The 16993-nt window shown below is 44.5% G+C and overlaps 1 pseudogene across 1 annotated transcript in view; it reads left to right on the top strand.

Annotated features, from left to right (window-relative positions):
• The window catches only part of LOC114256409 (xanthine dehydrogenase 1-like), a 182033-nt pseudogene that overhangs the window by 93546 nt on the left and 71494 nt on the right, over positions 1-16993 (top strand). The window lies entirely within an intron of this gene.

Raw genomic sequence — 16993 nt, 5'->3', positions numbered from 1 at the left:
AGTATTATACCTCTCTTCCTCTTTTTGCTACTTGATCCTGCTTGAACTTGAAAACATTCATCAATATCTAGCTAGGTGTTGTCCTCAGGTAGGGTAGGATCTTCTTTTTCAGTTTTCCACTCATCATCGGCTTCCACATCCAATAACGAAATAGGATCATAGGCATACCCTTGTTCTACCCTTTTTTAGTGTCGTGCTTCTAATCAGAGATTATACTTTATGAACACTAGTGCATTAAGTCTTTGTTGTTCCAATCGATTCCTTCTCTTAGTACATACATATTAAAGGAGGAGGGTTGAATTAGGATTTGTTATTCATTTGAAAACTAAAATATTTATTGAAATTAATTTATATTTTTTTATACCTGATCAAATGTGCTCCAGTTTCTCTCGCATCCAGTTGCATTACAAGTCAAGCTAAGAACATGAATGACAAGAGTTTGAAGTTCTTTACAGCCTCCTCCAAAAGAGGCCCACCACAAGGCTATTAAGTATTAACAAAAATTACTCACAACTTTAGTAAAACAAATGGGAATCTTAAATAAATGTAAAGTTAATGTTATTCCAGGTTGTTTCTTGCTTCGCATTTGAATGGCCATCCCCATCCCAAACATTTTTTTGCATGGTGAAACTAATCTATTTGCCTAACCACCTTTTCTCGCAATTGACGAGTGGGGCACATCCTTTCAATTGTCTCATAAAGTCCCTTCTTTATCTCATAATCCACATTAAAAGCAGGAGCATAATGAAACCTTTATTGGGATTTAAGTAAGAGAATTGTAATTCACTAATAATTAACTAGTAAAATAATATACAAATAAATAAATATTAGTTATTACCTTGGATTAAGAAGATAATATGCAGCTGCATGAAGAGGCCTCTGCAACTGCATGTCCCATGTCAAATCGATGATATCCCAAATCGGTTTATACCTCCTCTGTACTCCAAAATTGTTTGCTATTTGCTCCTTTGCCTTATCCATTGCTTCATAGATGTATCGCATTGCAGGCTTGGCATCTCCATCAACAAGTTTCAAAACCTTTACTAATGGGAGTGTACACTTAAGACAATATTGGATTGAGGACCAAAAATTCTTGTCAGCTAAAATTGCCCTCAATTCAATCTTTGACTCATGTAGACGCCTCAAAGTTAAATAGGACGGCAAATCTGGTGACAGTAGGTCTTGTCAACTCTTTTTTTGTGTATGTCCTCATCAAGTTCAAGACCCTGGCATGTCTAAAATTAAAAATAATTTTGTTAGTAAAGTAAAACTATAAAACAAACTTAAATAACTTATATAATAAAATAAACAATTACAAATATGGAAATAAGTTACCTATAGATGTAAACTGTAATCTTTCTTGCCTTTTACGTAGTATCCTTATGAGTTGGCAAGTCCCGAATATCAGTCAAAATTAGATCCATACAGTCCGCAAAACGAGATCAAAACAATTGATTTCTCTTTTTCATCAACATTGATCCAGTTTTTACATAAGCGGATGCACTATCAGATGAAAAAGAGAAAGTGTTGAGAGTTTTTGCAGAATTTTACGAGTCGGGGATGGTTAATTTGAGTTCAAATGCCACATTTATCTTTTTAATTCCTAAGAAAGTGAATGCAGTTAGAATTGGAGATTTTAGTCCCATTCGTTTGGTTACATCACTTTACAAGATTTTGGGAAAGATTTTTGTCATGACCCGAACCCACCAATAGAGATTTGGATCATAATCGGCCAGTAATCAAGAATTTACCTATGGCCTCAGACAGAAATTCAGTACATAATTAAATATATGGGGCCACAAGCGGAAGCAAAATAATAAAATTGTCCAATGAGCTATGTATATACGACACAACAAAAACATCTTATACGTTAATAACGTACAATCATACAAACATAGACTGATTATACATTCATTTTAGACTACATGTACAAAGACTTATACATAAGAGTATTAATCACGAACTTATAAAACTTAAACTTCTTAAAAACAAAAGATGGTCAAACATGACCAGTAAAAACAAAACGAATGACAAAAGCCTCATCCTAGAGGCATCCTTGGCTGACTTAAAAAAAACACGATAATATCCTATAGGTTCACTAGGGTTGGACATCTTGCTACTCACCTATTGTAGACGCGCCCGCGTGGGCCTCGCTACGGTTCGGACTCGATTTGTGTCACGGTTCTAAATCTGAACCAAAGAGTCCAAATCTGGCAAATCGTTTTGAGAAATAGATTTTTTTTTGAAAGAAGTGCCAAACACGGACTGCTTTGCCAGATACAGAGTCGCCACCTAAATATTTTAAAATGGGGGAATTTAGGAAACCCTGACTCGGTGCCGAAGGCCACATGTCCGTCATCACCGGAGTTGTTCTCGGCTCGGGAGCTTGGGTACGATCGGGGAAGGTCAGCTATGAGCACCCCCTTTCGCCCGGTCCGAAGACCGGCCTCTATTAACCGTGATATCCAGTTTTGAAAACGTTTATGTATTCTTATTCCAATTATTAGCCTAAGATTACTATGTTATGCGCGCAGCAAACAAGTATAGACCAAATTGCCCAAATTGGAACAAAACATTCTATGTTCATTTTGAAAATGGTTTGCTACTCGTAAGTAGGCTAAAATGCAGGTTTTGCCACCCTCAAGTGGGCTTTTTTTTAGAAAAGACGGTTTTGCCACTATCTAGTGGGCTTAAAACAAATATAGTTTTAACGCATTATCCCAATTTAAGCAGTTTGACGTCCACCCACAGGCATTCAAGCAATTTATCTCATGTAAACACTTAGCCACATGGCAAGCATACTTTTATGGCAACATTCACACGCACGTTGGATGCTAAAGCATAACCACTTACATTGTACTCCGTGCCAAAAAACAATAAACTAGTTAGCAAATGTGCGTGTCCTAGTTCATGTTATTTTGCCTAATGCAACACATACAAGATGCAATTTTAGTTAGGCTCGGTTAACCTAAATATGGCATATGATATGCAACCAACTGTTTCATGTATTCAATTTTGGAACTTGAAAATACGAATGCGGTTAGTATGATGTACCGAGCCCGGTGCATGCCAACAGATGCATGAATGCACGCATGCATATCATAAGGTATGCTAATCTCAAAAATGCCCTAATCTACCATTATAAGCAGATAAATAAAAGGGAAGAAAGAAATGGGGATTGGAAGACATACACACACTCACCCACACTTATTACATGTTTACCCTCACTCAGAGGGTTCGAATTAATATTACAGTCCCAAAATAATGAACAAACAAAATTATTACAAAATTTCTCTAATTAATTAAAAGAAAGGAAGCAAAAGGAAAGAAGAGGGTGGCCACAGCCTCTGCCTCGGGGTGCGCGGATGATGCATGCTCGAATCCGTCCTGCCCGGAAAACCCGTACTATACTCTTGTCGCCTCTGTTTGTACTGCCTTGTCTTTCTGAAAATTGCCAAAGTACTGGAACAAGCTCCTTGCATCCTGCAGAGCACCACCGGCCAGACAGAATTGCCACCGGCACTTCAAAATTCCCATCGGCACTTTATCGGATTCATCGGCATTCCCGATAGTGCCGGTCGGCACTAAATTCTGCCGGTCGGCAGAAACTTCCTGCAGAAGACAATTTGACAGCAAACAGAGAACAGACAGTGCATAGCATGGAGTTTTTGGACACATGTAAGCATGGTCCTATTTCTTATAATATTTTGAACTCAAAGAAGTATGACTTTCGATCTTTGAACCACCAATGGTACATGGTGGGTCAAAAGATTGAATTTGCCATTTGATGTGAAAATGTATGCAACAAACAACATGAAAACCGGGGCCTTATCAAGATGGAGTCAAAGGTCCCGATGACCGGGAATCGAGGCACATTGCATCACTTGAAGTATGAATGGTCCTTGATTCCCACACTTAGTTTGACACCCCAAACCAAGTAAATGCAATGCATGTAATGCTCAACAAGGCTCAAATGTATCATGCCATCAAGATGTAAAGCACAACAAGCATTATGCAACCAACATGATAAATGTATAATATCAAGCATACAAGGTACAAACATGATATAAACATGGACCAAATTGACTATGGGATTGATGTGCTACAAAGCTTAATGGAACAACTATGCAACAAACATGGAGCAAACATGCAAGAGGGCTTAAAATGGCAAAGGGGCAGGCCCTCACCCTTCTCAAAACAGTGGCCAAGAGTGCTCAAAATGATAGACAATCAACTCATGTTAACAAGCAAACTCATGGTCCCAAAGCTAAGGCACACAAGGAGACAACTTACCCCCACCAAAACGACCTCTCATGGCATGATCAAAGCCAAGCAAAAACAGAATTTGTGCATGCAAAATAGGACCCCAAGACTCCTAATATGGCAGCTAAAACATCTCCCATGAAGCATATGCACTAAGGCTCATTCTTAGGCATAAGAGGACACACCCCCAAGGCATTAAAGAGGCCATACATGCACACATACAAGCATGATTCTTGGGCTAAAATGTGGTCCTTAGATGATGTTGAATCATGAGGGTTAATCACAAACATACATATTAGAGGTCAACATGCTCAAAGCTTTTAAGCTAAAATACAAAGCAACCTTAACACACATGTCAAGCATAACTAAATGGATAACCAACAAACCTTAAACATGGAAAAACAACACTAAGAACCTCATGGAACTAAACCAATTCTCACAAGAATCATGGCCTAATCATGATATATATTTCTAAGCAAGATGGAGCAATACAAAGCAAATATTACAAGCATACAAAGAGGCCCAAATCCGACCAAAAACAGAGGTTATATATGACCTAAGATGCCTAAAAAAATGCTGGAATGAAGCCAAGAAACATCAAGCACACATGCTACCCTCTTGAGCCCAAAAAGCAAGGAAACAAAACCATAAAGGGAGAGGGGTGTCCCTCCCCTATGCAAGACTTCAAACCAACTTTTTTTACAGTAAAATACACTGATTTTTAGTGATGAAATGATCAAAATGCTGAAGTGAACAAAACCTTATCAAAGAGGCACCAAAATAGGCCAAACAAGGCCTATGAGGGTGAGTTTGCAATCTAACCACAAAGTGACCTTAATGAAAGTGTTAGAGCAGGAAAATATGAGCCTTTTTTATGTTATATACAAGAGCCAAAACAATAAACAAAATAGGTAGAAAACCAATGCAAGTTTGGGGAATAAAAGGGAAGATGCTCACCCTTGAAGAACCCTTGAAGAACAAATGGTCTAACCTCCTTCTTTGGATCAAAACCAGTCCAAAACTCAAGAAACAACTCCTCCAAGTCCCTCAATCTCGGAATAAGGTGTAATGGTGTGTGTAATGGTGCAAAAGTAAGGTAAAACACACCTTTTGGGCCAAGAAACACACACAAGAAGGGAGAGGGAGAGAGGTATAGAGATAATATGTATCTATATCTCTAAAGGCTGATTTTTGCTTCTGTTTTTCTAACCTAGAACCAAGAGGAAAGCCTCTCTCATATAGGACTCCCTCTTGCAAAGCTTATTCAACAAGCTTGGCTAGAGGGAAATCCCTCCATACACGTGTATGGAGGGGAAAGGAGTTGGTGCCAGCTATCACAGCTGGCACAAAATATCTCCATAAAGTGGAGGAACAGTGGTCGGCTGCCCAAAAAAGCTATTTTGGCAAAAAACAGTGCCGACCGGCAACAAATTATGCCGACCGGCAATAAAGTGTGCCGACCGGCAAACAAAATTGCCGATGGAAGAAAAAGACCAGCCGGTGGCCTCCAGCCACTGCCGGTGGTGTACGGGGATGTCTCACAAGGCATTCCCTCCCCTTCTAAGGCAAAACAAAAGTGTTTGGTGCGAAACCAGACACTAAACAGTCGAGTTCGGGGATCCTGAGGCAAGGCGCGCGAGCCGAGACCTCCGGGAACTCCAAACGAACACAATCATGGATGATCACCGAGCGTTCAAACGGTGACGTCCAAGTCTTGAGGACGGTCAAAAATGGGGTGTCTACAGTTGCCCCTCTTTGACAAAACTCGAAATTCATAACAATGACGCGAGTGAATGTCAAAGCCCAGAGACGACCCGTTTTTGACAAGGCCGAAGACTCAGACAAACAAACAAGACAAATAAGATATGTGCCCGGAGGCAGGGGCAAAATGCAAGATAATGCACGAAGCCAAGCATACTTATGATCATGCAAAGAAAGCTGTAATGAAGCAAACATGCGACAGTTTTAAGCTAGCATACCAAACTACACTACAATGCAGAAAGGATGTAAGAGAATTACGGAATTCTCAATATGTCTCACTCGGGAGATACAATACCTGTCCGGTTCGTCTGGTTGCACCAGCCTCAAATGAACCGTACATACAATATCGTGCCTGAAAAGAAAACAAACTTAACAGGTACAATATGGTTAGCAAAATGCATGACAATGCAAGAATAGTGGTGTACTCGAAATGCGTGACAGCGCAAAGTAAGTAGAGAGCATGACAATGCATATTGAAATACAACTAGGCAAGCGGAGCAAACGGTCTACGCAGGCGACGAAATTGATCATAAGCACGCGGTCTACGCAGGTGACGAAACAAACAAGCGGTCTACGTAATTAACACATGCGGTCTACGCAGGTGACGAAACTAAGCATGCGGTTTACGCAATCAAAATATGCGGTCTACGCAGATAATGGAATTGAGTATGCGGTCTACGCAATCAAAATATGCGGTCTACGCAGATAATGGAATTGAGCATGCGGTCTACGCAATCAAAATAGGCGGTCTACGCAATCAAGACATGCAGTCTACGCAGGTAACGAAATCGATAAATTATGTGATCTACGCAAGCAAAACATGCGATCTACGCAGGTAATGAAATTAAACATGCGGTCTACGCAATCAAGACATGCGGTCTACGCAAGTAATGAAATTTAAACATGCGGTCTACGCAATCAAGACATGCGGTCTACGCAAGTAACGAAATTTAACATGCGGTCTACGCAATCAAGACATGCGGTCTACGCAAGTAATGAAATTTAACATGCGGTCTACGCAAGTAATGAAATTTAACATGCGGTCTACGCGATCAAGACATGCGGTCTACGCAAGTAATGAAATTTAACATGCGGTCTACGCGATCAAGACATGCGGTCTACACAAGTAATGAAATTTAACATGCGGTCTACGCAATCAAGACATGCGGTCTACGCAAGTAATGAAATTTAACATGCGGTCTACGCGATCAAGACATGCGGTCTACGCAAGTAATGAAATTTAACATGCGGTCTACGCAATCAAGACATGCGGTCTACGCAAGTAATGAAATTTAACATGCGATCTACGCAAGTAAAGGAACGTACTATTACACAGCATAATCGAAACAATTTGCGGGGCTCACAAAGCATGAAAAGGATACGGGGCGGGACATTCTTCGCACGCATCGAGCGTTGCTTGCAGAAGTTGTGGCCTGAGGTCAACTCAAAGGTTCGCGTTTCAAAGGTGTGATTTCCCGTATTGTGAGGACGTCCAACAACGCGGCTGACCCGAACAAAGATGCGGAAGGTGCGTTAACCGCAAGGGGAGTTTCACCGGTATCAATTCTGATACTTGGCTACCCTGCCATTCTACGTTTTATTTCCCTTTTTACTAGTAGTTTAAGCACATCGCACTGCCTCAGGCAGGTTTATTTTCTTTCTCAAAATTCACACACTTTGCAAAACATGTGATGGGGAATGAAACGAATCGTTTTATTCAAAAGATGTTGCATTTGTGGATCTTCTGTGCATCGCATCGCAGGGTTTCACACCACAATGTGAACGAAATTGAACTTATTTTGGAAATTCGCCATCGTAATAATCAGGTAGTGAACCGACTTACAACTCAATAAGCAAAACAAAGCCATGACACAACCAAACAAGTGTGAATACAACTCGATAAACAAATCAAGAGCTCAAAGAGAGCGAAATACAACTCGATAAGCAAATGTTCAAAAACTCGACAAGCAGACAGGCGTGGTTCCGCAAGAGTCTACCGCCGGGGAGGGGGTTGGAGGTGTTGAAGTTCCCCAATTCTTAGCATAAACAGCTCAGGAAACCAGGAGAAAGCCCACCGGCACGGTGTAGGGACCACCGGCTGCAAGGAGTGGCTACCGGCCGTATGTCTGTTTTGTCGGCAAACTGAAATGGCCGGTCGGCATATTTTTCTGGCCGGTCGGCATATATTTTTGGCTGGTCGGCACTAAACGAGAGGAACCACCAGAATGTTGACACCTGTCCCCCCACTCAACCTTATCTCCTACAAAAGATCCCAGCTTCGTAGTTTTCCTCATTTTCACACTGATTTGCTCCAATGGAAGAGTTTCTTGCTCAAAACCTCACAGCTTGGATTGCTAGCTCGGATGGCTCGGAAAAAGTGAATTTCCGGGGTTTCGGCATAAATGCACTATTCACTCTGGGTCGTACCCCGTTGCATCTCCCGTTTCTTCATGCCGCGGCAAGGTTTTGGAATCCGGTGACACATATCTTTAGCTTCGCCGGGCAAGAGATGTGTCCTACCTTTGAAGATTTTCGAGCCTTAATGGTGTCCAAGCGCGACGAGGAGCTCCTACCGCAACTTAATTTTGGCCATGCCCAATCCTTAGGGCGCATGTGCGGACTCAGCATGCGCGATGCTCGGTCTTTGATGGGCGATGGGATGTTAGACATTCCGAGTTTGGCCAATCAATTTTCTGATGCTGGTGATCGCAGCAACCATCACTGGCAAGGCTTCCGGCGACATGCCCTCTGCTTGTGCATGCTGTCTCATTTCCTGTTCATTTCGGGCTCTGGAGGGGCTAGTGTCCGGCTGATTGAGGTTGCCCAAGGCTTGAGAGAGGGCAAGAGCTGTATTGCCATGGTTCTGGCCGAGACACTAATGGGCTTAGACGCCTTTTACCGTCATGAGACGTGCAGATTGGCGGGGAGTCCACTCCTACTACAGGTAATATTTCCCACCCAATCTCGTATTTCTGTATTGCTCACATCACTCGGCCTTCGAGCTCAGTCTCTTCTCACAAAACCCCGTTCTCACTTTTCTCTCCTCGTACATCTCTCTATTCTTTAATCTCTCATTTTTCAATCCCTCCCCAGGTGTGGTTGATGGATAAATTGCAGGTTGTGGACTCCTGCCCAGCATATTCAGCTCGCGGCTACTTCTTCCGGCATCGTCTAGTTAATGCCTTGGATGAGGAATGGTGGTTCGCTTGGATATGTCACTTGTCCGCAGACCGTATTGCTTGGCGGTGCCCTTGGTTGAACCTTCCGGCAATGAGTTACAACATGCCTCGGCAGACTGGGATTCAACTGGTGGTCTCACTCATTGTGTATTCTATTTCCCATTTCGGATTCGACGCCAATTTGGCCATGATCAGACCTGCCCGCCAGAGGGGATAGAGTATCCTGCTACATTCCCAGCCCGGGGTGCGCAGCTTGCCTGGCAGGCCACTGCGTGGAGGATGAGAGAACTCCTGGCCCCCGCTCCTACTTTCAGTTGCACTTTATCTGACGAGTGCATAGATTGGCTCAATGAAGAAGCACAGATCGGGCCCAGCTTGGCATCAGAGGCTTCGACCAGCTCTGGGAGGGGGCGCAGGAACACCTGATTTGACCATGCCCTAGATTTATTGCTTTATTAGTACTTTCAAGTTTTCTTTCCTGAATGTAATAAAAAAGCAACTTCAATTGTCTGTAAGAGCAGGAGGACTCTGTTTTGAAATCAATGAAATTGAAAGTTCTGGTACTAAGAATTTTCCACTTTGGTCCAAAAATGGTCAAAGTTGTAAAAAGATTATTTGAACAAAGTCAGCTTATATTAAAACTTTTCAAAAACATTTTTGATGTGGATCAGAACTGGACACGCCTGAGATCTGTCACTTGAGATGCACAACCCCAGATTCCTGCAACTGGAAAGTTGCCCCTAGTCTGAAAAGCCCCGCAGCACTGCATAGCAACGGAAAGTTGCCCCTAGTCTGAGTGGCACTGCACCGGAGATTCCAACGAATGCTGATGGACAAAGATGGCTGAGATGATCAAATGGACAAAGTTGATCGGGGAAGTGTTATGGCTGAACTTCAGGATGAAGTTGCCTACGTATCCCAAACATGGGAATCAAGCCTTACGTAGTTCCGGCTTGGGTTCGCTCGAGTATTTTCACTCTCCTTTTGCGCTCTAACTTTTGCCAAGGCCGCCCTTTGCGGGTTTTCAGCCTTGCGAGCTCAATTTTTATATTTTCTAATTTTTTGTGCTCTAACTTTTGCCTAGGTCGCCCTTTCGGGTTTTCGGCCTAGCGAGCCCCTCAAGGATAGTATTTCTTCAACTTGTCCATATTGATCGGTTGAGAGAATTCTAAGCCATCTAAGTCCATCAGAACCACAGCTCCTCCTGACCAGATAGCTTTGATGATGTAGGGACCAGTCTAATTGGGTCTGAACTTGCCCCTCGGGTCGTGGATGGGAGCTCGGTTGTCTTTGAGTACCAAATCCCCTTCCTTTAGGTTTCTGGACTTAACCCTCTTGTTAAAAGCCCGAGCAATCCTGCGCTGATAACTCTGAACGTGGTACAGTGCTTTCAGTCTTCTTTCATCAAAGAGCATTAGTTCCTCGAACCTGCTCTGCTGCCAATCTGCCTCAGCTATCTGACACTCGGCCAATACCCGTAAAGACGGAACTTCAATTTCAATAGGTAGAACAGCCTCCATTCCATAGACTAACGAATACGGAGTTGCTCCGGTGGAGGTTCTAATCGAAGTCCTGTAGCCCCACAGAGCAAACGGCAACTTATCTGGCCAATCTCGATAGGTCTCCACCATTTTCCGCAGTATATGCTTGATGTTCTTGTTGGCGGCCTCAACTGCTCCATTGGTTTGCGGCCGATACGTAGATGACTTATGAAAAGCCACATTATACTTTTCCAACAAGTCGACCACTTCTTTCTTAAAGTGGGATCCATTATCCGAGATGATCTCATTTGGCACCCCGTAGCGACAAATGATGTTGTTCCTGATGAACTTTGCGACGTGCGACGCTTTCAACACCGCGTATGATTGGGCCTCGACCCACTTTGTGAAATAATCTATTGCTACCAGGATATACTCATGTCCGTTCGACCCCTTCGGGGTAACAGCTCCGATCACATCGATCCCCCACACGGAAAACGGCCACGGGGAAGTCATGTTGTACAACTTGGATGGTGGGATATTCATACGGTTTGCGTGGATCTGGCATTTGTGGCACCGCCGAACAAAGCCGATACAATCCTCTTCCATGGTCGACCAGTAGTAACCCTGCCTAAGGATCTTTCTGGCCAACATTACTCCATTCATGTGTGCACCGCACTCTCCTCCATGGATGGCCTCCATTAGGCGCTTCGACTCTTCAGCTTCTACACAGAGCTTATGCATTCCCAGATGACCTCTTTTGTACAGCTTACCCCCGCAGATGATGAACTGAATAGCCATTCTTCTAATGGCCCTTTTATCCTTGGCGCTTGCCCCTAGCGGATACGCCTCCTTTTCCAAGAAGTTCCAAATATCGTAATACCAGGGGTTGTCGTTTTGGGCCTCATCTATGGCGGAAATTGACTCGTATGCTGGCGCAAACTTCTGATCAATGATGACTGGACGCATCCGGACTCCCGACGGGATGTCTATCATGGAAGATAGAGTTGCTAACGAATCTGCAAACCTGTTGTTCTCTCTTACGAGGTGGGTGAAATTTAGTTTCTCGAACCAAGGAATTAACAAATCCAAGGTTTGGTGGTAAATTATCATCCTTTCCTCCTTGACCTTCCAGTCTCCTTTTGCTTGAGACACAACAAGATTTGAGTCCCCAATGACGTCCAAACGTCTTACCCCTAGCTCTAGGGCTGCTTCCAGACCAGCAATACATGCCTCATACTCTGCCTCATTGTTCGAGACTCTGAACTGGAGCTTGAATGCCAAAGGGATACGGGAATCATCAGGCGCTATCAGCAACACCCCTATCCCATACCCATACTGGTTTGACGCTCCGTCAAAGTACATCGTCCAAGTTTCATCCTCGATATGCAGAATCGCTTCATCTGGGAATAGGTACTCAACCGCTTCATCCCCCTCAACCGGGTGGTCAGCAAGGAACTCCGCTACCGCTCTCCCTTTCACTGACTTGCGTGTTACATACTTCAAGTCAAATTCGGAAAGCAATAGCAACCAACGAGCTAGCCTACCTGTAAGTGTTGGTTTCTCGAAAAGATATTTGATGGGATCCAAACGTGAAACCAACATTACAGAGTGAGCTAACAGGTAGTGCCGCAGCTTCCGGGTAGCCCATACCAAGGCCAAACAAGCCTTCTCCAATGGTGTATAGCGGGTCTCGTAATCCAGCATCTTCTTGCTCAGATAGTAGATAGCCCTTTCCACTTTGTCTTTCGACTCTTGTGCGAGCATGCAGCCCATGGTGGTCTCAGTTACCGAAAGATACAATATCAGCGGTCTCCCCGGTTCTGGCGGTGACAATACAGGCGGGTTCTGTAGATACTCTTTGATCTGCTCAAAAGCTGCTTGACATCGGCCGTCCCATTGGAATTTCTTTCCTTTCTTCAGGAGGCCAAAAAGTGGTTCACAAGTCAAGGTTAATTTAGAGATAAACCGCCTTATGAATTGCACTTTACCTAGAAAGCCTCGCACCTCCTTTTCAGTCATTGGTGGTGGCATTTCTGAGATGGCCTTGATTTTGGAAGGGTCGACCTCGATGCCCCTTTGCGTTATCAGAAACCCTAGCATCTTTCCTGCCGTAACACCAAAAGTACACTTCTGGGGATTCAGCCGCAGCCGAAATTCTCTGATCCTTTGAAAAAACTTTTGTAAGGCGGTGTAGTGGTCCTCTCTTTCTTTGGACTTGATAATCATGTCGTCCACATACACCTCGACCTCTTTATGGATCATATCATGCAATATTGTAGTTGCTGCCCGCTGATAGGTAGCTCCTGCGTTTTTCAGCCCAAATGGCATCACTCGATAACAATATGTACCCCACGGGGTAGTGAATGCAGTCTTCTCCCGGTCCTCGGGCGCCATTACTATCTGATTATAGCCTGAGAAACCATCCATAAACGAAAGCAAGGCATGTCCTGCCGTGAAATCTATCAGTTCATCAATGTGCGGTAAAGGAAAGTCGTCCTTCGGACTGGCCCTATTCAAATCTCTGAAGTCTACACAGACCCGAATTCTGCCGTGTTTCTTCGGCACCGGAACAATGTTGGCCAGCCAAGTCGGATACTCAGACACCAACAGGAAGCCTGCATCAATCTGCTTGGTGACCTCTTCCTTGATCTTAATGGCCCAATCAGGGCGGATCCTCCTGAGCTTCTGTTTGACAGGTCGGGCCTCGGGATCAAGAGGGATCCGGTGCTGTACAATCTCAGGATCGATTCCAGGCATGTCTTCGTAGGACCACGCGAAAACATCTTTGAAATCTTTTAACAAAGCGACTAAGCGCTCGCGTTCCTCAGAAGACAACGTGGACCCGATCTGGACCAGCCGCGGGTCCTTCTCAGTACCAACATTCACAGTAGTGATTTCATCCATTAAAGGTTTAACAAATCTTTCCTGCTCTTGATCAATTAACCGTTGCAAAACCGGAGGAATTTCTTCCTCGTCGTTTTCATCAAAATTTTGAAAATCCTGATTTAAGCAATAAATCAAAGGCACAGAAAAATACTCCGAAACCACATCCACGTCATTCTCATTAAATACTTCCGAGCCGTCGGATTCCTCTGTTACAACAGACTCAAAAGAAAATGAAAAAGATGACCTAGACAGGACTGTGGCATCCGGGTTATCACCCCCGGGAATACCGGACTCAGACTCAGTTGAGCTGGAATCTGATTCCGACGTACAAGATTCGGTAGAATCAGATTTCGGCTCACTACCTGACCCGGTGCTGCTTGATAAAAAGCCTTCTTCATATTGCCAGATGAGAGAAGGTGTGATGGATGCATCCAAAATAGCTGATGGTAGGCCCGCAGCCGCTTCATTCCCAATCACACATACCGAGGAGCTATCCCCCAAGCACCTCTGTTCGATCGGAGGATCTGACAGCAGACACGCCAGCGCTGCCCCCGTTTCATTTTCAGCGTCTTCAGACTGTACCTCCTTACTTTGCTCGGCCTCAGCCGATAGATCTGCCTGCCCTTCGGCGATGTCATCCTCAGGTAACTGTAAATCAAAGAAAATTTCAAATCCCGGTACACGGTTCTTCTCCGCGTTGAGCCACGGCTCCGGGAAGCCACAGAACGGAAAGTCCTCCCCCTCCCGGACGAAACGTCCGTTCAGGGTCCCCCGAATGGGCTGGTGCATCAAGTCAAAGGGCTTCCCCATCTGTTTTGCCCTGGCCCTTCCGGCCATTTCCTTTCCTTTCCTTATCCAATCCTCTTTGGTGGGTAGGTAGCCCAAACCAAAGGTATGGGGGTTATGTGGCACTTCGGTCGATGCTGCGGCACCTTTCCTACCGCTCTTGCCTAATCCCATCCCGGGGATGTGCTGGAGTTTGTTCATGAGATAAACTGCTTGGGCGCTGACATACACCCCTTCGTTAGCTGCCATGATGTTCTGTACAACCCGAGCCTCGGCCAAGGTAAAACCTGATATGAACACATCTTCTATACCGTGCTCAATTTCTAGAACAGGCGTAGACACCTCTGGTGGTGGATGAATTGATGAGTTTCCAAAAACAATGGCTACTCCCTTCCCATAGGGGTATTTCACCACTTGATGTAAGGTAGAAGAGACCGCCTTTACCTGATGCAGCCATGGCCGTCCCAAAAGCAAGTTGAACGTTGCGGGAACCTCCAAGACATGGAAATCTATCTCGTGCTGTCCTGGCCCGACCTTTGTTTGAATCTTAATTGTTCCCATTACTTCCCGGCTTGTGTTGTCATACGCCCGAATTACTTGGGCCGTTGGCACAAAATCCGCGACTTTCAAACCAATCGCATAAGCTGTCCTTGCCGGGCAGACGTTGATGGCGGACCCCGTGTCGACAAGCACCACAGGTATCCATTTATCCCTGCACTCGACAGAGATGTAGAGCGGCTTGTTATGGTTCGCACCCTCGGGTGGCAGCTCTTTGTCAGAAAAACTCAATGTTGGGGAATTTCCTCCTGAAAAGACTAAGCCCACCAGTTGTTCGGGCGTGGTGTCTATGGACAGCTTGGCCTTGTCCATGGCTGTAAGGACGGCTTGTCTATGTACTCGAGAAGCCATAAGCAGTACCCAGATGGAGATGTCTGCCTGTATCTTTTTCAATTGTCTCAACACGGCCTCGTCTTCGAGTTGCTTTTCCTTTTGTTTCTCTGCTTCATTATCTTTCCCAGACGCCTCCGGCTGATCTAGGTGTGGAGGCTTGAAATATCGTCCACTCCTAGTCATGTGATCGACTTCGCCGATATACCAGGTATCATCTGGTTGGTTACCTTTCCAATCCTCATCCGTGTGGGCAAGACATAGATCGTCGTCTTCCCACCACATACCATCTGCGACTGACAAGCACCCGCCCGGTTCTGACACAACTGTCCCGATACTCACAGTACCTTTTATCCCTATGCTCGCAGCATTCTCCATTTCCGTACTTGTGGCGGTTTCGACCCCCACGTGGCTGTAGACACCCCATTTTTGACCGTCCTCAAGACTTGGACGTCACTGATTGAACACACGGTGATCTTCCATGTTTGTGTTCGTTTGGAGTTCCCGGAGGCCTCGGCTCGCGCGCCTTGTCTCAGGATCTCCAAACTTGACCTTTTAGTGTCTGGTTTTGCACCAAACACTTGCATCTTGCCTTTGAGAGGCAGAGTGGGGCTTGTAGACCATCCCCACCCTTCACCGGCAGTGGCTAGATGCCACCGGCTGGTTTTTGCTGCCACCGGCAATATAGTTTGCCGGCCGGCACTCTTTGTTGCCGGTCAGCACTATTTTGTGCCGGTCGGCACTTTGTTTGGCCAAGATGGCATTTTTTGCCGGCCGATTGCTGTTCATCTGCTTTTGCAGATATTTTTGGACAGCTGTATAGCTTTTGCTCCCCTCCATACACGTGTATGGAGGGATCTCCCTCTTGCAAAGCTTGCCTTGTAAGCTTTACAAGAGACATATAGAGAGGGTCTCTCTCTAAGGCAAGAGGAGAGCCTTTAGACATTTTTGAGGAGAGAAGACAGAGGAGAGCTCTGGTTTTCTAGGGTTAGGGTTAGACATACACAACCTATCTCTCTTTTCCTCTCATTTTGCATACTAGGTGTTTTGTGTCTCATTATTGCACACAAACACCTAGTGTTTCACCTTCCTCTTGGAGCTGAGGTTCTAAAGAGTGTGTTTTGAAGTTTTGGTCTTGGATTCAAGCTCAAGGAGGCCATTGGAGCATCTTTGTTGAAGAAGGCATCAAGGGTGAGATCCTAGTCCTTTTTTTCCCCATTTTTGCATCAATTTTCTACTAGTCTTAGAGCTGTTTTTGTGATTATTGTATAACATAAAAAAAGTTCTATTTTTAAGCCCTCTTTATTGTTTATTAAGAGTGTTTTGTTGTTTGAGGGTTGTTGACCACCCTTAGGCCTCAAAAGGCCTCATTTTGAGCCATTTTGTGTTAGCTCCGGGATTTTGGTGTTGAGGTCTCTTCACCACTGAAATCTTGAGGGATTTCAGTGGTGAAGATGATGCTTTGAAGTCCCAAGAAGGAGAGGGCCACCCCCTCTCCTTGTTGTCCTTGAAAAGGACACATTTTGGCCTCCTAAGGAAGCCTATGCTTGAGTGTGTGTTGAGCATATTTGGTTTATTTTTTCATGCTTATATATCCATGATATAACATGATTTAAAGTTGGTTTTGGAACTTCATGCATGTTTAGCATAGTTGCCATGTAATGCCTTATTTGTGCCTTAACATGTTCTAGGTTGTTAGCCTTTGTTGGAGCATGTTTTAGGCTTGCATTTGTGAAGATTATGTGCTTA

Source organism: Camellia sinensis, chromosome 14 (genome assembly GCF_055761805.1).
Source record: "Camellia sinensis isolate YWXY chromosome 14, ASM5576180v1, whole genome shotgun sequence".
NCBI lineage: Eukaryota > Viridiplantae > Streptophyta > Magnoliopsida > Ericales > Theaceae > Camellia > Camellia sinensis.
This window is presented reverse-complemented; position numbering and strand designations above follow the sequence as displayed.